Source organism: Ptychodera flava, chromosome 15 (genome assembly GCF_041260155.1).
Source record: "Ptychodera flava strain L36383 chromosome 15, AS_Pfla_20210202, whole genome shotgun sequence".
In the NCBI taxonomy this organism is placed as follows: Eukaryota; Metazoa; Hemichordata; class Enteropneusta; family Ptychoderidae; genus Ptychodera; species Ptychodera flava.
The window spans coordinates 14,029,504-14,054,252 of record NC_091942.1 but is presented as its reverse complement, the minus strand read 5'-3'; the positions used below and the strand labels follow the sequence as shown (position 1 = coordinate 14,054,252).

Below are 24,749 nucleotides of genomic sequence, written 5' to 3'. Positions count from 1 at the left end.
ATTTTTATAGTATTTTATACAAAGGCACAGACTTATACTACCTCCAATTAAAAACTGATAGTGATTTTGTAGCTCATTCTTTACTATTTTTCATAGTTTTTGTTAGCCGGTAACAGACACTTCGTGTTCATGTCGGCAACATGGACGATCTGCCAAGAATTGAGCGAAGCTTAATAAATTGATTAATGATATGGAAAAATGGCATCAAAGTGATTGAAACCAAATCACAAGCCGACTTACAGTTGAGCTTATCACCAGATTGCAGTCAGCTTCCATGGTTTTCACGAGGGTAGCTTGTATACGAAACTTAAAATTTCGGCAAAAGAGGACTCAGACTGTCGCACGGTCTTCCTAATAAAACCTCAGCGGCTTTTACAGATGTCTGGACGATAGTTTACCGTATTGAAAGACCGATATAACCTGAGCAAAATTTGGGACTAGCGGTATGTATTTTTTAAACTTTCATTAAAGCCTTCACCAATTGAGAGAGATCCTCCTGAAACCCCCTCCTTGACGGCGACGCGAAATTAACTGATTGCGTCGCTGTTGCTGTCAAGAAAAGGTCGACAAATCCGAGCAAGGGGCGATCGACTATAAAATCATTAGCACTGCCCCCCCCCCCTCCTCCTGAAAACAAGGCGTAATTTTGCACAAGTACCCTCGCTTGAAGATTGAAAGTGCAGTTCGTAATCGGCCATTGTGAACTAGTTCACCGTGACATACGAAGTGAGGCAAGTTAAGTGAATGGCAAATAAATTATATACTTCATGATTTGTCCGTGGCATGTTAACAGTTATCTTAGTTCGTGTACATGTAGAACACTCGAAAATACGGAGAGGATGCGTGCCATTTGTGATGTCCAGAAGCAGCCGCTATGTTGAAAGATTTATAACCGTGAACAAGTTTTCTATCATTGTCCAATTACAGTCGGGAATTAAGGTGCCTGTAAAAAATTATACTCGAAATGAGGGACCAGGTATCAAAGTTTTAAGTTCCTTCGGTCGTGAAAAGGAGGTCATAGCATTGTCTGCGAGCGCTAACAACAACTGCCCATGCTAGCAGGTCCCCCCGAGACATCTCCTGTGGGTAGGAAGCCACTTTTAGGGGTCGTCCATTTATATTTCGGGGTGATAAAAAATGCGGAATACACTCGCTGGAACAAAAATCGCTTCAAAACGTTTTTCCGGCTTTAGTGCGTCTGCGTCTGGTGGCCAAAGTTTAGAATTGTTTGGAAAAAGTATGTGTACATGTGCTATACGAACTCTTGAGAAACACTCGTTTCGAACGCGAAAAAATGTCCATGTTCAGACACCCCCTTTATAACATCTTATTGTCTATCCTTAACACTCTGATAAACTGTGTTGAAGTTTTATCATTGGTTGCTCAGTAACATCATGTCACCGTTACCAGCAACAGGATACGCAGAGGGTTTATCAAAGCCCTAAACATGGATTAATTATGCAGCCCAACATCTCACCACGCACTTCACATGATGAGATCGCCGATAACATAGATTTCAGTACGACAGCGCGGAAGCTTTTATATCTCCCAGCTTGCATTGCGCCGAACTCGTATTCGCACGTATACCACATTCATGCGAGCCAGAGCGTAATTTCCGCTCCCCTGACCTACGCAAAAATCAATTAATCTTAACGGGTAGTGCTAAGCTGTTGCCGTTAAGATGCCAATGGTTTACGTATACGACGATGGTATACCACAAAGAGGGAAGTTCTTCGCAAAATTGAATTTAAATATTGATCGATCGACCGACCAGCCCACTAATGAGAAGCGGAAAGATATCTTTATCATGATTGCGCAATTTATCTTGGCAGTCACTCTGGCTTGTTTATCTAGCTAGTCATTTCGACCATAAATAAGCACATAAAATATGTATTTAGGGACCATTAGAGTGTGCATTTTAGGGTATAAATGGTGAGCACAGTGCTTGATACAGCAGTATCACAGAGTAGAGAAATGCACTATGGACACGGAATGTCAACCTCCCCTACTCGAGTTGGACCCTCTCGTGACTGAAATATACAGTCGTATGTTTGGACTAGTTGAAATAGATGAGCCGAAGACCATAGTAGTAAAGGAGAGCTTTGAGAAAATGAACGCAGGCAGATAGTTTTGATAGTTTCTTACACGATTATTGACTTTCCATCAATCAGTTTTATGTTAATTCGGTTGCCCTCCCTGGATGCCAGGTCGACTCTTTTCTATGAAAAAAAATATATAATTTTGGAAGCTTGAAATGACAACCGATGTTAATGTTGATCACAGTATCGATTTTCCACCAACAGTAAGAATCGAAAGACTCAGCCTATGGGACGTGGGTAATATAGAGTATAGTGTCCTGACCAGCAATGGCAACGCTTACTTACAGAGATGGTTTATGGGAAATAACTGAGATATCCCTTTGATATGCATGAATCTAGCGCCAAAGTGGAAGCACAACTCTCTAACGTCTATAATGTAAGAGAGTTGGGGATAGACGATTATCTCTCGCGAGGGGATGGTCAGGATGTCGACATAAAACACAATTTTAATCCCAAATATGGCAAATTAGTGTATTCCGGATTTTGCATAGCCTCATACTGTAATCGTTTAGGCAGACCGTCATATTATGGACGTATTTTTTACACAAAAATAGCTTTTAGTAGAATATTTTTCTATGCAGATTCTTCTCTTTTGCCGAGATCTAATGGGCGACACCTTGCTTACGTGACTGTGTGTTCCAAAGACGCGTAGAGTGTTGTCAGAGTATAGAGTAACGTAAAGGGAAGAATGGAGTGACATTATTTGTATGAGGGGCCAAATTTGAAATAATTAATTTTACTCATTCATGCTTATTTTAGAGATATAACAGATGAAAAATGTATACATACATACATACATACACACATACATACTACATACATACATACATACATACATACATACATACATACATACATACATACATACATACATACATACATACATACATACATACATACATACATACATACATACATACATACATACATACATACATACATACATACATACATACATACATACATACATACATACATACATACATACATACATACATACATACATACATACATACATACATACATACATACATACATACATACATACATACATACATACATACATACATACATACATACATACAATAATTTAAGAGTCAGATCTCTGCCAAAAGGCGACTCTCCTGACGCTCGCGGAAATGTGAAAAGTCAGAAGAAGCACTCTGAAGTGCTAATCGACCTACTTTATCGTGAGTTGGGACAAGTTTTTCCCTAATCCATGGATAAATGACACACGTGTCGTAAAACTCCGTGCGAAATACAAATAAATCACGCATCAAGTGGTCACTGTATAACAGCGTTTTTATTTGTTAAAGCGGTAAGCCTGTAGTAAAGTGGTCGACCCTACAATACCATTTCATTTGGCAGTCGTATAGTTGTGAGCTGTATACTATGCAGGTACTAGGTACATGTCTGTTACCGCTTAACTTGGGATCTCTTAAAGCTTTGGAACCTGTGTTTCCTCGTCTAATCGAGAACGCTTGATATGATGTAGCTGATGTACGAAGAAAAAGTTTACTTATACTACAGTTCCTCATGATGTCGTCCTGAAGTAACTGGAAATGTGAAGTGATATTTCTTGCCGAGAGAAAATCAAAAATTGCCATGTCTCAAAATGGCTTCGTGTGACCGTATTTGACCTTGACCCGGTAATTAGGAATAAGGAGCCATTTCAAACACGATCGTACCAGACAGATCAAGACACGGCTAAGACATTACAGGGCCCAAGCGACAACCAAGACACCAGCGAAATATTTTTTTAAATAAACGCATTGCAAGTTTCTAATAGGCATGTACAAGAATGACAGGGCCCTGGGCTATTTTTGATCCAAACACATTTGCTCCTGTAAGAATGGCTCCGAAAATAATTATGTAATTATTATTCTACATTTTGAAACCGCACAATAGTAAAAATATGCGATACTTTCGGAAATGTGAAAAGGTGAAGGGTCGTATTCCTGGAAAACACATTTTCTTGACGTCTGTTCTAGATTTTATGCAACATGTAGTGAAGAACTCGAAAAAGTGTAATTTCGACAATTTTGCCTTCCACCTGCACACATCAATGATATCGACACGTAAGCTAGACCAAACCTGAGTACAAAGTATACCGTTTCGATGACGCTTGATAGTAATTAATCGATATTAAATCCCTGACATTCCTTAATTTCAAGACGTTCTTCCTCTTAAATCTGCAAAACGTCCCATTTTATCGAATATCAAGTGATGAACTTACTGTCAGTAAGGCTGGCATTTTTTAAAAACACTTTCGTCTTTCAAGGTGTTACTCCGATGTTTTTTACTTCAGTGTTTATTATTTTATTAATTCTATTAATCGTGTTCCTTGTTTAATTCGACTAGGCAACATAGCTCAAAGTTCATAACACTCACATATAAATCTTACGTGCCTGCGCCTTCATGTTCGAGTTATGAATTCGCACGAGCCCGCTGCAGTCGACGAGACACCCATTCTCTCCAAAGCACATCACCATGGCAACAACTAAAACATGCAAAAATCTTAGTTGAAACTGGTGGTCTTGCCTGGCAGACAGCCCGAGGCCACAGTGTTCGCCAGTCGACCCCGGTCAGGACCGTCCGTCCCTCTTGTGCTTTGTGCGTGTCAACGTGTTCCCAATAACCAAACACTCAGACCAAGGTTGCACATTGTACCGTACTGGGCTTATCAATCATAGTAGCGGCTATCTGCTAGTTAGCCGAGAGCAAATATAATATGTCTGTAAGCGTGCAGCCTTCAAATATGTTGTTGGTACATTATTTGAACAGAGGGGGAGATGTTTAGACAATACTCCAAAAACATTATGTGTAAATGAGCGGGGCAGATTATGAGCTCTGTATCGAATGTGTTTGGTTTTTGCCGCCAATCGCCGGCGTTCGAAGGTAGTACATTTGAAGTCTGTATGTTGCTAAAAGTAATTTCTCCCATCATATTTTTATGAAAGTCTGTCTTAGGGTCTGCTTTATGGATTTGCAGCGATAAATCAGAGCATGAAGGTAAAAAAAGGAATGATTACAACAAACATATGGCGAAACAACGTAAACACGCACAAAATATGCTGTCGAAGTATCTGCCCTCGTTCTTGACCTTCTTAAACTATGTTCTGATTAGGTATCTCAATCTTGCACGGCACCAACACCGATATGTACGAAAGAACCATTCGTGTATCAAATGGGAAGAAATACCGCAAAGGCTAAAGGATCGACCCTGCATGTGAAGATCGTAATAAAACAATCCACTGAGCGATATTGAAAAAGTAGACAGGAGCTTTTTCTCATGCAACGTCAGCCCGTCGCGCAATGTCTGGATTCTTTGCTAATGTGCACACTGCGCATGTCAGGTACGGTTTTACATCAACATGCTCCCGGCCTGTTTCCTAGTGTGTGCAAAGTTACTGGGTTTGGGATTTTATCGAATCAATACTGTAAAATTTCTTAGTCACCCTCTCCCATCATGACTAGTAAGTTTCTTCGTTTTGCATTCACGGGCCATGTTTTGGTCTTCGGTGCGTTTACAATCTGTCGACCCAAGTTCAATTGCACTGCGCATCCAGCTAAAGTGTATGGCTCATGGACTTTGCGTTGTTAGGAAATTTACTCCAATTTTCGACCAACCGCAACTGTTGAAAATATAAACAATTATGAGTAAAATCGAAAATACCGAAGGCAGGGTGACTTAGCATGGTCGGATAAAATTCACAATATATGCTGTACTAGTTTTTCAACTCGCAGAGCGTGCAAATTTGGACTGGCAGTCCACCTGCACATACAGAGCTAAGCGTGCATCCGGGTATTTCGAGGGCTGTCGTCAAGCTACTACCGACACAGGTAGATGCAAAGTCCACGCCGTTTACTTATTGTGACTATCTGTCATCTGATATCACTAAAACATTACAAGCGCAGACTGGACACGGATCACCCTTTAAAAAATAGTGTAAAGCTTCCATTTACGCGTGTGGGAACAAAGTCGTTCAGGATCAGGAATGCGATTGGCTGGAGATGCAATTAACGAATGGAAATGACAAGTCTGATACCACAACAGTCTTATATCACAAAATGCATTTTCACCATAAATTTCAATAATATGATGCGAATGTAGAGGATCTGAATTATGATTTTTCGTAATTGTTATTAACTTTCTCGTAGAAACTACTTAGATCTCAGATAAAAAAAGATACTTAATAATTTGAGTTTTGGGTTAAGACGCTTTGTCCCAACCGACCTCTTTCTGAAAAAAGCGAGTTTGGGAAATTCTCGAGAAAGCCAAAACAGACCCAAGAGATTAAGACTTGAATAAAGAGGTGACGGTTGAGACACAATATGAAGATTACTATCTCTAATCTGCAGTTTAGTAACTTTTACTACTGTCGCTCATTAGGGCTGTGATGCGACAGTAAGATATAAAGTACTCCTTCATACAATAGATCAGTACTTCCTTAGACACAACCTATATTAAAACGCCGGGTTCCTTTGGCGATTTCAAAATGTTACAAAAATGTAATAAGCTATTCTCCTGTGCGATTCTAGTATAATCTGGGTCCAAAAATTCGAGATCGTCTCATTTCGTTCAATCTGCAAATACCTTAGTAACCTATTCAGTTTGGCCGATTGGCTCTCGACAAACCGAGCAAAATTGTCAAGGCGTTGACCACTGCAATTTTACATGTATACATATACTGCATAGCACGATTTCCCCGCAAGATTACCATCGAGACTGGGACAATTATCATGATTTCCCAGCAGCTGCGTATACATACACCAGTGAATTGACATGAAGCAAGGGGCCACCATAAACTACGCCCTATATATTAGTTCTATCTGTGGCTGTACAATGAATATGTGTGAGTGCCGAGTGTCATGTATGGTACAACAATAAACAAGCACACTGTAAATTGAATACAATAATCATGAGATATTCGACTTATAATAACACTCACTTTGCCTTCTTACAAAACACTGTACCTTTTTATCAGTAAAAAGTCTTCCTCGGAGATGGAAAAATACACCAATACCATCTTATTGATTTGTACATATTATAATTTTCTCCTGGTTATGTTATGAATACATGTTTACCATTTTTAGTCCCCCTGGTTGTACAATTTTCTACTCTCATAGCGTTTCACAAAAGTTTGCGCCATTTGGCATTGTCAACTATTTAAAGAGAGGGGAATAATTCACTGATTTTGTCATATGTTTGTTTGCAAATACCTATCTCCAGGGGTGTGGGTAATTGACAACTTACATATGATGTCATTCTTTAGCCATGCGCATGAAAGAAAATGCACCTCCTAGGTAATTGATGACTTGAATATTCGTCTTAGTTCTTACCTACAACAAGTTTATTGTATATGATAAAAAGTGAACATTATTAGTTCAATCTGATCACTGTTTGACATCCTGAAAATTTCAGAGCAATAAACACTGACCACTGCATTGACCCCTTCATGACCTTACATTCGTTGGTCTTGTCAGGGAAAAAATGGGAGCAGACCTAATAACCAGCAGTCCTACATATCAAGTGAACTCTGCACTATATTGCCTCTACGGCTGAAACATGTTTTAAGCGTTGGTTTGTATTGTTCTCGCAACAAAACGATGATTTTTGACAGCGATCCGCCATTGAAAAAAAGACAGGGTGGGGGTTATGGTTTGATTGTTGTAGATTGTTGTAGCTGAAGGACAAAAGAGAGATCGCCATGGTGAAATTCTTTCACTTCTTTTGAAAAATACGTGTATATGTGTAGGTGGAAATTCGTGCACTCTACCACAGGTGCTTGGAATTGCCAGTGTGGTATACACAGAGTATACCACACTGGTAATTCCAGGCACCGGTGCACTCGACTGGTTCGATCTACTTCGATGTTGTACTAGAGTCACAGAGGTTGGCTGTAGCGCCCTCGTAACCGAGTATTCATAACATTGCAATGCGAGTGGAAAATATCTCTCGAAGATTTATTTTCTCTATTCTGCAGTTTAGTAACTTTGACTGCTGTCACTCATTAGGGCTGTGATGTGACAGTAAGATATAAAGTATTTCTTCTAACAATAGATCAGCTGTACTTCCTTAGACACAACCTATATTAAACATAGCGCCAAAGTCAGTGAAGCTACTATAGACATGGATACAAAATTAAGTATTTCCTGACTGTATGAAATTATCTCACTAAGGTCATCCTAGGGACCTGTAAACCAAATATTAAAGCTGTCTGACCAGCGGTTTTGAAAAAAACAAGTGACCCAACAGTCGACAGAGCTCTGCTGTTTTATGTAGAGAATAACTTTTTGTGACACATGTATTGATGAAGGAGGTGGATATCTTTGATAGCTCATTTCAGGATGGCCTGACCAAAAATGGCAAAATTAGCTGCAAAAATACAAAATTGAAGATTTCATCATAATTTCAATATATTACATTAAGATAAAGCCTAGGAACCTGTATACCAAATATCAAAGCTATCAGATGAGTAACTTTTGAGAAACAAATATTTTGACCAAAAATGGCAAAAATTGACACAAAAATACAAAAATTGAAGATTTCATCAAATTTCAATATATCAGACTAAGACAACCCTAGGAACCTGTATACCAAATATCAAAGGCATCAGACAAGAAGTTTTTGAGAAACACATTTTTTGACCAAAAATGGCAAAACTTGCACCAAAAATACAAAATTGCAGATTTTATCATATATTCAATATATCATATTTAGTTCATCTGTAGGAACCTGTATACCAAATATCAAAGCTGTCAGACGAGCGGTTTTGATGAAATAAAGTTTTGACCAAAAATGACAAAAAAATTCCTCAAAAATACAGATTTGCATATTTCATCACAATTTGAACAAATCTAAGTTGGGTTATCCCTAGGGACTTGTATACCAAATAACAAAGCTGTCTGACCAGCGGTTATGAAGAAGAAGATTTTTTACCAAAAACGCTTTTTTTGGCACTAATTTGCATATTTTCAACAATATCAAAAAATTAAAAAAAAAGATTTCTCAAAATCATATTTTTCATCTACAGAACAAATATCAAATCAGTAAGTACTGCAGTTCTCAAGATATTTTAGTGGACGGACGCCTCACAAACGGACATACATGCATGCATGCATGCATGCATGCATGCATGCATGCATGCATACATACATACATACATACATACATACATACATACATACATACATACATACATACATACATACATACATACAGACTGACGACGGATGGATACCCATCCCAATAACTTCTATAGACTATAGTCTATAGTAGCTAAAAACGGTTCCTTTGGCGATTTCAAAATGTTACAAAAATGCAATAATCCATTCTCCTGTGTTATTCTAGTATAAAGTGGGTCCAAAAATTCGAGATCGTCTCATTACGTTCAATCTGCAAATACCTCAGTAACCTATAATATAGCATGTTTGGCCGAATGGCTCGCGACGAACCGATCAAAATCGTCAAGGCGTTGACCACTGCAAATTTATATGTACACATATACTGCATACCACGATTTCCTCGCAAGATTACCATCGAGACTGGGACAATTATCATGATTTCCCAGCAGCTGCGTATACATACACGAGTGAATTGACATGAAGCAAGGGGCCACCATGAACCGCGCCCATATTCTATTCACTGTGGCTGTATAATGAATATGTGTGAGTGCCGAGTGTAATGCATGAGTATTAAACTTAAATGCACATGAGCTGCAACTTTTGGCATTATTTTCATGATTTTATATTTAGATTAAAATTTGTTCTCAGAAATGTTCTTACTCAGAGATGTTTACTCAAGTATAATTATCCACTGAGTGGGACTGCATGGAGAGGTTTCAGTAAGACAAATAATAAATGGATGCCGCACCCAAATATGGCCGCCTCCATACAGCTACATGATAAACAGCGTAAATGGTACATGTACTCATTTGAATCTATACAAATACAACATGGTGCAACCCACTGAAAGGACGGGAAAGCGATTCACTCCACTTTGACAAAAAATTCTCCGCTTTTCACATAACATGGCAAGATTTTGTAAATGGCGGAATTTTAAATGAAATGCCTATTCTGCAGTCACAAGCAAACATTGTTGAGGTACAGTTAATGACTATATCGTTCAATTTGCAGATTGCAATGAATATCTGAGGAAATTGGAGGTACCTTGAGGTTGGACAAATTTCGCAGAGTTGCAGTTCATTGGGCTTTAAGCTCGACTTTCTTGCGTTTCAGGTACAGCAATAAACAAGCTCACCATAAATTGAATACTATAATCATGAGAAATTCGACTTATAATAACCCTCACTTTGCCTTATTACAAAACACTGTACTTTTTTATCAGTAAAAAGTCTTCCTCGGAGATGGAAAAATGCACCAATACCATCTAATCGATTTGTACATATTATGTTATAATTTTCCCAAGGTTATGAAAAACATGCTTTCCATTTATAGTCCCCTGGTTATACAATTTTCTACTCTCATATATTGACCAAAGTTTTAGCATTTCACAAAAGTTTGCTCCATTGTCAACTATTCAAAGAGAGGGGAATAATTCACTGATTTTGTCATATGTTTGTTTGCAAACACCTATCTCCACTCAGGGTGTGGATAATTGACAACTCACATGTAATGTCATTCTTTACGCATGCGTATGACAGAAAATGCACCTCCTAGGTAATTGATGACTTGAATATTCGTCTTAGTTCTTACCTTCAACAAGTTTATTGTATATGATAAAAAGAGAACATTATTAGTTCAATCTGATCACTGTTTGACATCTTGAAAATTTCAGAGCAATAAACACTGACCATTGCATTGACCCCTTCATGACCTTACATTTGTTGGTCGTGACAGGCAAAAAATGGGAGCAGACCTATAATAACCAGTAGTCCTACATATCAAGTGAACTCTGCACTATATTGCCTCTATACGGCTGAACCATGTTTTACGCGTTGGTTTGTATTGTTCTCGCAACAAAACGATGAATTTTGACTGCAATCCGTCATTGAAAAAAAGACAGGGTGGGGGTTATGGTTTGATGGTTGCAGATTGTTGTAGCTGAAGGACAAAAGAGAGATCGCTATGGTGAAATTCTTTCACTTCTTTTGAAAAAAATATGTGTACATGTGTAGGTGGAAATTCATGCACTCGACTGGTTTGATCTAATTCGGTGTTGCACTAGATTCACATGTTGGTTGTGGCGCTCTCGTAACCATGACATTGCAAAGCGAATGGAAAATCTCTCTCTCTCTCTCTCTCTCTCTCTCTCTCTCTCTCTCTCTCTCTCTCTCTCTCAAATAAACACCGCATGAATTGATTACAAGTTTCAGTAAGCTGAAAATTGACATAAAGTGGTCTAAAACGTATGGGGAAACAAACTGCCGAGATCAAACTTTCTATTTGCACTGACCAGGTTTCAGATATGAAGTACACACTGCAAGATAGAACAATACTTATCACAGACAGGGTGCCGCATTTATCACTGACAAAAATTTGGTCGTCAGGGGTAGGTACTAGGTATAGAACACATGGCAAGAAGTCCATACTCAGAAAAAACTGCTTTAGTTTGTATTAATATTTATATATCTTCCCTAGCGCCATTTGGTAGGTTGGGACAGTTAAAATGCAAAAAATTAATTGAACATTGAAAAAACAAAATAAATGTTCATTCCTCTCTCGCTTTACTACAAAAAATATGCACCTACATTGGGCGTGAGAAAATATACCCCTGTTTTAGCCAGGGCGCATTCGTGTTTTGCCTACCTGAAAAAAATATTACACTAAATTTTAGAAAGCGGAAAAATATTTCTGTCCATACCCTAGTTCTCTCCACCTCTCTCCAGGTCAAAGGGTGTGCTTCTAATGGACAGTCCATCGTACCGTCACTATGGGTCAGTACCTGACACTGACAAACCATTAACCATCGTTGGAGAAATCTGCAAAAAGGCGTACTTTGGATGAGCAACAAAATCCGAATATCCTGAACTGAACTTTGTGGGAAAAGAAAAAGACGTTTGTGTGGTTTATCGCAAACTGGTTGGCACGTAATTTGCGTATGTAAATTTCTCAGCACTATCCAATCGGCAGCCGACGTAGTAAAATTCGTATTAACCCTTTCAGTGCCAAAGTTAATTTTTGTTGCTTTTTTTAAGATTTTTGCCAAAATTTCGATAGAAAACTGAGCCAATTAATTGTGATGTCCATTTTGTCCGAAATTATTTTTGAAAAATGCAGAAAAATTCATAAAAAATTGTAAAATGTTGCACTAAATTTTTGGTGGGAAAAATTACAGCACTCAATGGATTAAAACTGTGATTTCGTTGGAAGAATAATTTGATAATATTATATAACATCGTAGATGAGAGGGGAACTATGGTTCTCAGCATCAAAGAGCTGCTCGATCTGGCGTGACCTATGACTTGCGTTGCTACGCGCACGGGAAAGGCGGTTTTGCACAGAAAGCGGTCAGCCATCGACCGCCTTCTCAATTTGACGTACAAACAAACACAGCCGTCCATTTTTCTAAAGAAGTGAGAGTTGCTTGCTCAAAGAGAAGGGGTCATCGGAACTGTGCTCAAAGTTCGTATTGGACTCATACGACCAATCTACGTCGGCGATCGATAAAAGTTAAAACATGTTTGTCATAAATACACATACCTTGTAAAATTAAAATGTTGCAGCTATGTTGACGCGATGCATCTACATATCGTGTATGAAAAACATTGTTTTTAAACAACAAGAAAGGCACAGTTCCGACGACCCCGCCATTTATCGGTACATGACTGCAAAATTGAGAGACGACGATTAAAGTCAAATTATAGGCGGCATTGCCTTGCAAAAGCCCCAAAATGACTACACCACAAACAGGGACAGAAAAAGCATATCTCAGTCTTCACTACACGGTGATCACAGAGGCTGTGCGGCACCGGTAAAATAAATCATCTGCCAGTCTTTCGACGCGAGCAACCGTATAAAGGTCAACCCGTTCTTGTGTACGGTTCACAGAGAGTACCTTCGTACTGTAACCCAGTTTTTGAACGCAAAGTAGGGTGCTGGGTAGACTTTACCGTCTGAACAATGGGGTGCGATATCCATAAACGTTTCATCGGAAATTTATGAACACTAATAAAGTATGAAATTACCAAAATCAAAAACATTCCTCTGATTCATCGGTCAGAAAGCGATCTTTACAGATATTTATATAAAGTTTCGACATCTACTTTAAACGCGCATTTGGGTTTATACTGTTTCACTTCGAATACTAAGCCTCTTCTCGCTCGCTAACAATTTTGTTCCTTTATTCCTGTTTCTATTCAACGTTTGTAGCTTGTATGGTTTTAGATTCCATGGCAAGGGGTCACCTTCCAGAAATACAATTAGTGAGAAGGAGGTCCGCTGGAAACGGGGGGGGGGGGTTGCGGATCATGACGAGATGAAGGACGGGCCACATAAAACGCTACGATTTTTTATTCGTGTATGCCACGTTAGTTCTCTGCAGTAGAGCTGATCCTGCCCCGGCACGAATGTGTTTTAAATATGTTCCAAAATCCGTTATAAGAGCAAACATATTTTGCGACATATTCAACAAAAAAAACGAAGGGGCGCAATTAAAGTTTATTTGGAACACTCACCATGCAGTGATTGGAAAACTATAACACGGGTGAACTGCAAGCATGCATCAAATGCTTAATTTGCTTCAAATACGAAAACATAAGGTTGTGTGCGCATAGACAGTGGGGCCGCTACATTGTCCGAGTATGAATTGTGTTTGGTATTTCTCAAGCGACCAACTTGAAGACGTATTATGAAAAAAAACCAAAAAGCCATATTTTAATTCTGATATCTGCAACTTTTCACAATAATTTCATGATTTTATTTCACAAAGTGTTTTGCTAAGGTTGGGGAACACTGGTAAATGACTTTTGAACCCTGGTAACATTTCTGCTGTCTCCTATGTGACTGCATTGGCATACCAAGGGGGACCATCACGGTAACATTTAGGCCTATACCTGCTTACCGCCCTCAGCAAAATAAACACTGCAAATTTATCATGTTATATCACGTTGCTTTGCTTATGACAAGACGTGTGTCTGCTTGAAATATTACATATAATGATGGCCAAATATCAACGGATTTCACAAATTAGTATCTTAGCAGAATATGGTCGATTATATACTGTTTCACTTTAAACGTTTGTCATTGCTTGTGTACTCTGTGAAATAACACATAGTTACTTGATAAATTAACTCATCTCTACTCACTGACCGACACCACGATACAGTATATAAATTATTTTTATCAACTATTCATTAAGGTAGAATGCGCCTTGGGGACATGTTCGGACCCTCAAACTTTTACAACTTTTTGTCCACCACTTGCGGGGGCTCATTTTGAATCTCATGGAGTAACTATAGGTTTCATCCGCTTATTGTTTTGAAAATCGAAAATCTAATTTTCCCGACCCCCAGAGTCAACAAACGGATGACGGCCATTTTGAATACCAAGTGGCGAGAAATATTTGGTAATTTGTTTCTGTAGTGCCAAATATTGCACAGTAACCCCCGATTTTCATTCTTTATTTCGAAAGCGAAAGGTTTAAAGATTCCTCACCATAAGTTTCAGCGAAACTCTTTTAATTTCGCGGCGCGTTCTTCCTTAATACTGGAAGGTCACCGTTGGAATGTACCGTCACGGTTGAATTTGCCAAATATGTTCATTTGAATCTTACGTCAGAATGGGTTAGGCATGTCAATACAAGGCCAGTGAGACTAAAATGAGACGGTATTTCGTGAATTTAGAGAAAATGCATAAAGAAAAATGCAGAGCCTATAAACCTAAGGAAAAGTGTGAATAAAAACGTTGAAAAACAAAAACATACACACAGACAAAAATGTATGTCTTTTATATTTTATCCTTATTTACCTCTGACTAGAATTCAAAGTGTTCGGTGTTGTTCAACCAGACCACCTGTTGCTATAATCCTATGACTTTGTTCACACTTTCGTTTCTTTAGCAAAAGTGTAGAAAAGGTGTTTTGTTGTCAACTTGAAGCAGTGATTATTTCTGTTCAAAAACAAGAAAAGATATAAACATGGCCACGCCCTCACAGTGACATTCGAAAAGAAAGTATCGTATTGACAACCTTGAACTGACTCAATGTTATCGAAGTCAACTATTTTCTGTCATCGGCACGTCCCAGCAGGTCAGCAACGTTTTTCACCACTTTATCGATTCCATTTCAGCGAACCGCGCACTCAATTTGCATATGATAGAGGGTGTATCTGTCAAAATATACGCGTTTTGGCAACTTTTGGTCAGGTGCCATTTTGCCTGCGATAAATATGCAAATCATTTCACCTTGACCCTCTGTTGCCGCGCCTTCAAAAAAAGCCATAACACAATTCACTAGATTTTTAAACAAATGTAATTTTTCATCAAATATGTACATAACAAATTCATTTTTTAGGTTTTTTTATTTTAGTTTCACTGACATTTCTTCTGCATTTAGTCTATTTTGTTTCAAGATATTCCTCGGCATTTGTTGCAAAATATTTACCTTGAGGTAGTTCGCGCCTCGAAAACGAATAACTTAAAAATCTTGCTCAAACTTTCCTCAAGGAATCTTTCAACGATTCTCTTTCAAAATCAAGAAAAAATGTCGGGGGTCACAGTGCAAATTTTGGTACTACAGAACAACTTCCCCGATATTTGAAATTCAAAATCATGGCCAACATCCCTGTGTCATCTCTGCTGGGGAAAACGAAATTCCCGATTTTCAAAAACCCCGATGAAAACTTCATTAAGATTCAAAATGAGCCCCCACAAGTGGGTAATCCAAATAAATATTGTTCAATTTTGAGACTCCGTATGTCTGACCCTGCAGTGCATTCTAGACGTACAAGCTATTGGTATCGCAGGAAAGGCTTGCAATAAATGTATAATCGTGCTTTGGAAGCACAGAAAAAACGGATGTATTTCTCAACATCATTATTGTATTTTTAGGCTTTAATATCCTAACGTTTTCACTGTTGTTATGTTCAGGTTTGGTTTTCCTTAATGTGGATTTACCCTGATTGGGAAGAAAATCGGTCATTATATGAGTTCAGCAAATTTAGCAATAATCAAAGCCACTGTCAAAGTTAAAACTGGAGCAACCTGAAGAAAAATATGAAAGTATCAAAGAGTTGTAATATGCTGACCGCATTTTCGCCAAGAACGTGGATTGTGTTCTGACCTTTACAGACTCCTGTAATAATAGTATACTGATGTAAAAAACAGAAGTTTGCGGGACTAGGGTCACACTGTCAAACGCGCACAAAGCTTTCGCCTCTTTCTTTTAATCGTGAAACGAAAAAAAACCGACGGTTGTCTCTGACTTCAAACCGGCTTCGAATTCACCTTGCACGAAAAATGGTTCGAAGAGCGCTGCCGGACGTTTCATGTGCAGTCAAGCCTATACTTTTGTTACAATACTGCTTCAGTTTAGTACTATCAGAGTCACCTTCAAAACTACAAGCAGAATGCTTGTCCGGAAGCTTCATTCTAGTAGAATGAGGATGTGTTGGGAAAATATTAAAAGAAGTAGCCATGTATTTCAGGAGAGAAAGAAGGTGCAACACCTTTTGGCTTCAGCGTAACCCAGTGACATTAGACATGCTGTAGAGGCAATGTATGGCCCTAATCAATCGGGAAACATCGTATAAAGTTCCCGACAATGTAGAAATTTAAGGCGGACACCTTTTCTGTACGTCTTTGTATTGACCTGCATAATTGGCTTGCATGTTCCAGATCCGCAATACACCTCAAACTCTGAAAGCACAATAATTCAGATCATGAAAGCCGGCGTACACAACACACAAGAATGAAGAGAGACTTTACATGTCACAAAGCGTATTGTATTGCTTTTTTCACTCTACAGCGAGTCAGATCACCCTATCCTTATGTTGGTGACTTTAATTAACGGTGCGGGAAATTTGCACAGAGTCTAAATAGAAAACATTTTCATGTGATTGTGCGATTTACCGTGACCTTCTGAGTACGGAGTGTTCACTACACAGTATAGTCCGCCCTATACTATGCTTGTTGTATGGACGTGAACATAAGCTATCACAAGACTGTGTGATTTCATGTACTTCAATGCCATGAAGTTGTTTATGACAGACACAAATCCCCTCCCCTCCCAATCTGTTATACTGGTATCCGACCGTGCCAGCGTGTCTACAGACTGAGTCTGGACTCATTGACCTTCAGCAAGAGAATACAGTAGTACGCGAGATTTACTCCGACAGAATCCACTGAAAATGTCAAGGTAGCATGCCAAGATGGTGGATGACTTATGGATTGTAGACATTTTCAGTAGTCTTCAGCCTCAGGGCTAGCTGTGCTGGCATAATACCGTTACTTGATCTAGTTCGCCATAATTTGGCGGGGTACAGTATCAGGCACAATATCATGGCTGCTAACGATATATTATGAGGAGTGACAGTGACATTTTAAAATGACTGACGTGAATCTTCCGCTAGGTTGCCTTTTGGCACATCTGTGGAGCATGGACAAGGATAGGAACGATGAATTATCGACGCCACCTGAAGGAAAGGTCACATGACATAATTTCTATGTAGATATCAAAGCCTGTGTCCTCGATTCTGTCGTAGAAAAGGCGGTAATCCTGCCTAAAGTTTAGGACTTATATTTAAGAAGTTACGATTCCTCTATGATCGGGACGCTCAGAAGAAAAGTGGTGGTTAGTTTGACCGCTGCGTGACCAGGGGAGATCTTGTCTTTATGCCTGATTTCCAGAAGAGAGGCAGTAACATTGGAAGGACTACTTTTCCACCGAAAATTACTGTGAAACATTCAAACCGCACCACAAAGACGTTGGACGCAAAAATAAGTTGTACAATTAAGTTGCGCGGGTTTAACGAAATAGCCGGAGAAACAGTGTTTTTATTTGCCAATATTTCGATAGAAATCGCCTTCACTTCAAACATTTCCATTTTCCGCCGAAAATTAACATCTATTCCCAAGTCTTGTGAATTTTTGAACAAGCTCAGTACAGTAATCCTCGTCAAGATAAATCGGTGTCTTTTATCAAAAATTACTGGGAACATTTGCTGGTTTGCTGAAATGCACTGACCCAGACCACCACTGACGTCCACCACAGCAACAACACTTCGCGATCACTGCTTTCTTTCAAACCGGTAACCAGGCCAATGGTAATGTTATGCCAGTTCTCTGTCGCCCTATAATATGAATATTTATTAGTTCCAGGAATTCCGCTTAAAGTTCGCCGAAACGACTCTGACCGAGGGATGTCATTGGATGATCAGTTGCGGACGAGGACAACGTCACTAACTTTCTAGCACAAGATTAAAATTAACTACTATGGCGGTGAAATGGTGCTTGTTTTATTTTTTCATACGATATCAAGTTTAAGTCGATAATCATCACATAAAACAATGTCGAGAGAAAATGACCCTTCATCACGTAAATAGTCCGTCCAGTCATAACGATTGTTAGATCGGCAGATTGGCTTGAATTCAATCGCAGACGACGCTTTTTGCACTATGCCCGATGAGCTGAAAATATGGGGCTGATCAGCGATTTCCGCGCCTAAATTGCTAAATATAGAACCTAGGTCTGGCAATCAGTAAGTGACTTACCTGCAAATAGCAGCTATTAAATTCACATGACCCATGTTCTGGTAGGTCATCTTGTAATACCATCGGACGGCAGTTGTGATGTATCTCACTGTCTTTCATGCAATGGATTGCTCAACGAAAATTTTGAAAATTGTCAGTTGTAGCGATGGTTGGCCAGCAAAAGACCTAAATTATGCCAAAATCTTTGCATGAAAGGAGGATGTTGTTGTTTACGCTTTCCTACAAACTTCCCATTCAGAATTCTGTTAAACTTCTCTTCGTCAGCCGCAACGATGACGTAGCGCTTTTTTTAGCTGGCAAAGCAAGAAGACGTCAGCGATATGAGAGGGCCAACGTAGGGGAAACCCCTTGCAGCGCCCTCAACAAGGTCAGGCCAAGGACATTTGTTAGTCTAGACATATATTTTGCATAAATTTGCGTGATGTCATTTAACATTTGAATGATGGGCCTGAATGTATGTAAATACTATTTTATTTCTATTTAATGATAACAAACAAAATAGGATTAAGTGTGAGAGAAACAGATACCATCCTTGTATCTCTTCCCAGGATAGGCCAGTGAAAGTCGCAAGCAGTGAAATATTAGCCTAGGTCCCCGGGATTAGGTACGGGCTTAGGCAAATATAGGCCTACTGTTACACAGAGATGGCGCTCATCAGACAGCCAATCACGAATGTTAGACTCTACCTCACTTTCGTTTTGATGTAGTGGGACACAACCCAGTTTATATTCTTTGATCAATAGAGTGGGAAACAATATTTCGGTAAATCGAAAGTGACCAGCCAAAGGGACAGTAGGCCTACATGTGACGCAACTTTTGACTGAAAATCAACAATTTTCTTTTTTTTTCTTCTTCCTCAGAGTCTCTTTTTCTTTTTTCCTGTTAAAATTCAAAGCATAACCCTTGTTGACAAGTACATCGCGTTCATTGCGATGTGATCAATATCAAATGAAGTCTTGTGCGGGTTAAAGACAGTCGACAATGACATTGGGCATAAATGCATAATGCAGACTTTATCGACAAGTTGAACGCTGAAGCATACTAGTGCATGATGTTGGACCTATAGGCCTATTTTAAGAAACTGTGATTTTCAAAGCGAATAATGATAGAAATATACCAAATGTTTGTGATAATTGACTGTTAAACTACTTTTCTGACTTGTGACCACGGCAGGATCGAATATCCCGTCCTCAAGTATTTTTACAAAGCGGTAAAGCTTAAAATCAAATCGTCCAAAATGTTACTAGAGCCATGACTTGTAGGCCTACAGTTGCATATCGAGAATACTGCTTGCTTCCTTACTAGCATCGTGTGACGAAATCATTTGGAGTACAAGGGTAATTTATCGTTAATTACCGCCACACACATATTGGTCTTGTTAGATGGTCGATTGATTGGTCGGCACACTGTCATCCCTATTGCAAGTGTGTATGATTAGATATGCGAGATAGTTAAAGGGACAAAGTCGGCCATTTTTCATAAATTTTGTTTGATGCGAGATACTACTTATTTTGTTTGACACGTTGAAAGATACTGAATAAAAGGGTGACCATGCATATATTTGACCCCAGTTTTAGACAAATTAAATGAAACCATCGCGAAAATGAATTAATGGTCGTGACCATTAATTCATTTTCGCGATGGTTTCATGTATCGTGTCTTAACCCGGGGTCGAATATATGCATGGTCACCCATTCATTCTGTATCTTTCAACATGTCTAACAAAATAAGTAACAAAATTCATGAAAAATGGCCAACTTTAACCCTTTAAGGCTCGAGATGGGCGTGTTGAGTATTTTTCACTCTTTATCATATAACCGAGTTGTCCAAATACATACGGACAATCTGACAGGTGGCATCTATGTAAACATAGAATTCCCTGCTCTTTGTATTATAATATCAACGTATCTTGCTGATATCGCCGTACCAGTCGACTTATCTTCAGCATTAAATAAATAAATCCGAAAATTCAGTCATAAAAAAATCACTGTATTCGCAAAGTGTGTGTTGGGGTAGGGGATTGGGTGGGGAGGGGCTTTCTTAAGTTAAAAATTGTGTTAAAAGGGTTTATAGAAAGAGAATGGAAAATGTTTAACATCTTAACTATTGGTATTGAACTTGTTCATTAAGGCAGTCCTGGTCCCAAACCAACTAAACCAGCGTAGCAAGTTGTTTATGAAAGATTCATTTCACAGTTCAGGTAGCCATTAAAAGACTATAGATGGTTTATTTCATATTTTAAATAGCTGTATTGTCTATTGGTTGGAATCGCTCAAAACGAAAATGTTCGCCGGTGTGAAGCAAGCTCAATGGCTATTTAATGTTAAAATCAATGGATGATGCAGGTGGGGTAAAATATGAAACTTTTACAACTTAGACGGGTTCGGAATTCTGAACTTCGAGCGGCAAACTGGAAATGATGGGGATTTTTTGACCATATTTACACAATATATAAATGATTGGCGTACGTAAACATTGCATTCCAATCTTACAAATTCGCGAGGACTTTACATTAGCCTGTGACAGGAAAAAAACCTTTCTAACAGACTTCTGCTGTACTATACATATAAACTGAAACGTCGAAGCTGGTCGCCATCTTGATATCCCATTGCCACGGATAATTTGACCACTGCAGAAATGCTAGAAATGTACGTCCTGTAGGCGACGAATTTCATTTTGTTTTCAATGTTCAGTACATAAAGACATCAAAATTATCCTCATCCCGCTGATTTTGAGAGATAGAATGTACAAGGAAAACCGACTCACAGAATTCGCTGCACCATGAAGCAAACACGTGGTGTCTAACACTTGTATCTTTTGCCAGAATTCAAGAACCAAGAAGACGTTCTTAATCTGACATTGATTTATGTTTGAACCGGTGAAAATATAATATTTTCATTTTCAAATTTATGCCGACCTCGAAAAACACGACCGTCTTTATATCGAGCCGTAGACACTATCACTCGGTGTAAAATCAGTGCATTGCCCCGGCTGTATCATTTGCGTTATGTGATTGGCTAAAAGTAAGCCCGTCGTTTTGTAAGCGACAGTAAATTGGGTATGTTTTCCTGACCAAACGTGTATGCTGCAATGGATGGCGTCTCGAAAGAAGATGTATAGTCATCAATACTTTTTTTATGAAAACTTTTGTCGCATGCAAGTAAATATCACTGTTTCATACTTCTGTTGGACTTTGCGAAAGAGCAAGGAACGTTTTTGAAGTTTGAATAAGTGTACATGTACAGCAGAATCAAAGTTATGCGTTCATCGGTACGCCTTGAAATCAGACTCGGAGCTATTTATGTAGTAAGGGTTGTGCTTTTCGCCCTTCGTAGAGATGAATTATTACTGAATGAAAACTCTACACTTAATGTTGCTTTGTCAGGTAGAATGCACCCCGGGATAGACATTCAGACTAAAATTTCCACAAGATTCTTCCGATCTATCAGTTGTGTGGGCTCATTTTGAAGCTCTTGGAGTAAAAAATTTCCAGTCTTATATTTTGTGCAAATCGAAAGCAAAATTTGCCCCATAAAAGTTAACGCAGGGATGGCGGCCATTTTGAATATATGGGTAAATTTAAGATGATTTATTTCTGGTACCAAATTTCGCAGAATTTGTGACCTCAGATTTTTTATTCTTGATTTTGAAAAAGAATGGTCGCGAGTTGCCTTTCGGAAAGTCTGAGCAAAAGTTTAAGTCTTTCACTTTTGATACTTACATAAGTTTTTATCGTGACATTTGCCAAAGAACAGTCAAGCGGTCTAATGAATTATGGTCAGTATTGCGGTTTTTCCTAATATGTGATCTTTATCAAAACACCATATTCAAATTATTGGAGTCAATTTTGTTTCCTGGTTTGACATTTACCAAAAACATTGGCTTGAAAATATCATCACGTCTTTTTTTTTCTTTTTCCTTTTTTTTCAAAACAGAACTGAGTTGTGCGATTTGTAACGATTGTACCAACGGGCGTCAAAATTGGTGGATTTTCTAAAATTGTAAATATCTCTCTTACTCTCGTTTCTGTCTTTGATTTTGAAGATAGAGAATATTTTCAGCAACACTCTTTCTTAGGTTGCGCCTTTAAGACCTTCAAATTTGGTTCACATTTTCAAAATGGTCGTATAACAGGGTCACCCCTCTCATTCATCCCCTGATTGGGCCTTGTCCCGCCCTTTTCTCGCGCCATAATGTACATTTCTCCACCTGAGAAAAAAAAAGCTACGAAAAACGCCGGTTCTTTCGTTTCTACCATGCAAGATTACTTAGTATTTTTTCGCGGACAACATATTACAGAGTTGCCAATTTTTGAAATAATTTCTAAAAAAGATATCTTAAAAGTAAAATGTTCTCCCTAAGCACTGCTATTTCTGGCAGGATACAAATTTTGTAAAATATCTTAGGACATGCTTTTACTGGTGTCTCAAGCAAGACAGCGACGCATTGCGCTTCGAAAGTTTCAATATTGGCATTTTATCATCGATGATTGCCCAAACCTACGTCAAAATCTGCATGTTGATTCCAAATTAGATGCAAACGAATATCATGTAGCTACGAATATGAGACAGTCAATATTCTTATAAAAGCTTAGCTGAGTGTGAAGTACACAGCGCGAAAAAATCTGCGGACAAAATGGTCCACGAATGCACTCCAATGGTCTCTTGGACAAAACAACACATGGTCAATTACAGTAGAAATATTACTCGCCAAGTTGATTTTTATCGCACTGAAAAAATTCAATGGCGTTTCAATTCGTGACGAAGGGATGATTTGTGTTCTGGAGAAAGCCCTTGTGTCCATGTTGAACAGTTCGCCCAGATTAGTCATCCATTTTGTTTGCGGAGTAAAGTTCATAAATCGAAAGGAACAGGTTGTACTCTGTGAACTGTTTACAGTGCTCGATGTCAAAAATATTGATCTGTTAACTATAGAACTGTAATTATATATAGGTTACAAATAAAGTAAAAGTGATTAAACTTATTCGAGCATACCTTCAACACCTAATGAATATTCAAGTTATTTGTTGTTTCTTTTAAGAGTAAGTGAGAATTGTACGGCCAGGTCACCTTCAGCGGAGTTCAACTATCGTTGGCTTCGTCGGCAGTCCTTTGGTGTCTGAGCTTAGCAAACTATGACTATGATTGGCGACAAGCGTTACTCTGTACATGTGTTGTATGGATTAATCTGACAACTTAGCTTCCTTTCTAGTTAAAAACATGTACATCGCCGATTCCAAAGATCCATAGGTTTGTTTGTCTAAAAGGATTAGCGATGGCGACTTGCAGGTACATGTACCTGGTTTAGTTACCCGCGGTTGTGCACTGCAGGTGCAAATACGTGGACCCCAGAACTGGAAGGTGGCAGTATGTCAAAATAATTTCGGCTGATCTTACACGACACGTACCTTAAACGGTAGGGTGTTACCAAACATGATGAGCACAAATTTGAAGACAATTTTTTGTTAAAGCCATACCATTGAAAAGTGAGTTATTTATAGCACCGCCGTCTTATTTTGGTCATTCAAGCAATAACAACAGATTGAAACACACGCTAAATTTTCGATGAATACAGCACTGGACGGTTTTATATAATATAATTTGCTATGAAAGGCAGGCAGAGAAAGACAATTTTTATTTAAATTTCCTCTGAATACACATACCAGTCGATTTAGTGGAGCGAGATAAGCGCCTCAATAATTCTACCACTTCCAATACAACAGCTAGCATATATGTGTGGAGGCTGGCTAAACAATCATAAGGGCTTGTCATTTACCTGACACAAGGTGGACGACACCCAGGGTTCCGCAGCCGCCATTTTGAATTACCTTGGTTTGGTTTTATGTATCTGAGAACAGGTGTACCAATATTGCTTTTCATTCAAAACGTGTATACCCTAATATTTGTAACATATACAACGACATATTGTAATTTTAGGTATTTAGGCATATTCTTGTGACTTTTGCCGGCCTATGAAAGAC

At 38.7% G+C, this 24,749-nt stretch overlaps 1 long non-coding RNA gene across 1 annotated transcript in view; it reads right to left on the bottom strand.

Annotated features, from left to right (window-relative positions):
- Nucleotides 1-19,081, bottom strand: part of LOC139151238 (uncharacterized) — a 41,835-nt gene extending 22,754 nt beyond the window's left edge. Inside the window, exons 1-2 of the long non-coding RNA XR_011556368.1 lie at nucleotides 18,770-19,081; nucleotides 11,926-12,043 (exon numbers count right to left, since the gene is read on the bottom strand). This is a non-coding gene — a long non-coding RNA (uncharacterized lncRNA). The remainder of the gene's footprint in view (nucleotides 1-11,925; nucleotides 12,044-18,769) is intronic.
- Nucleotides 19,082-24,749: the final 5,668 nt, after the last annotated feature.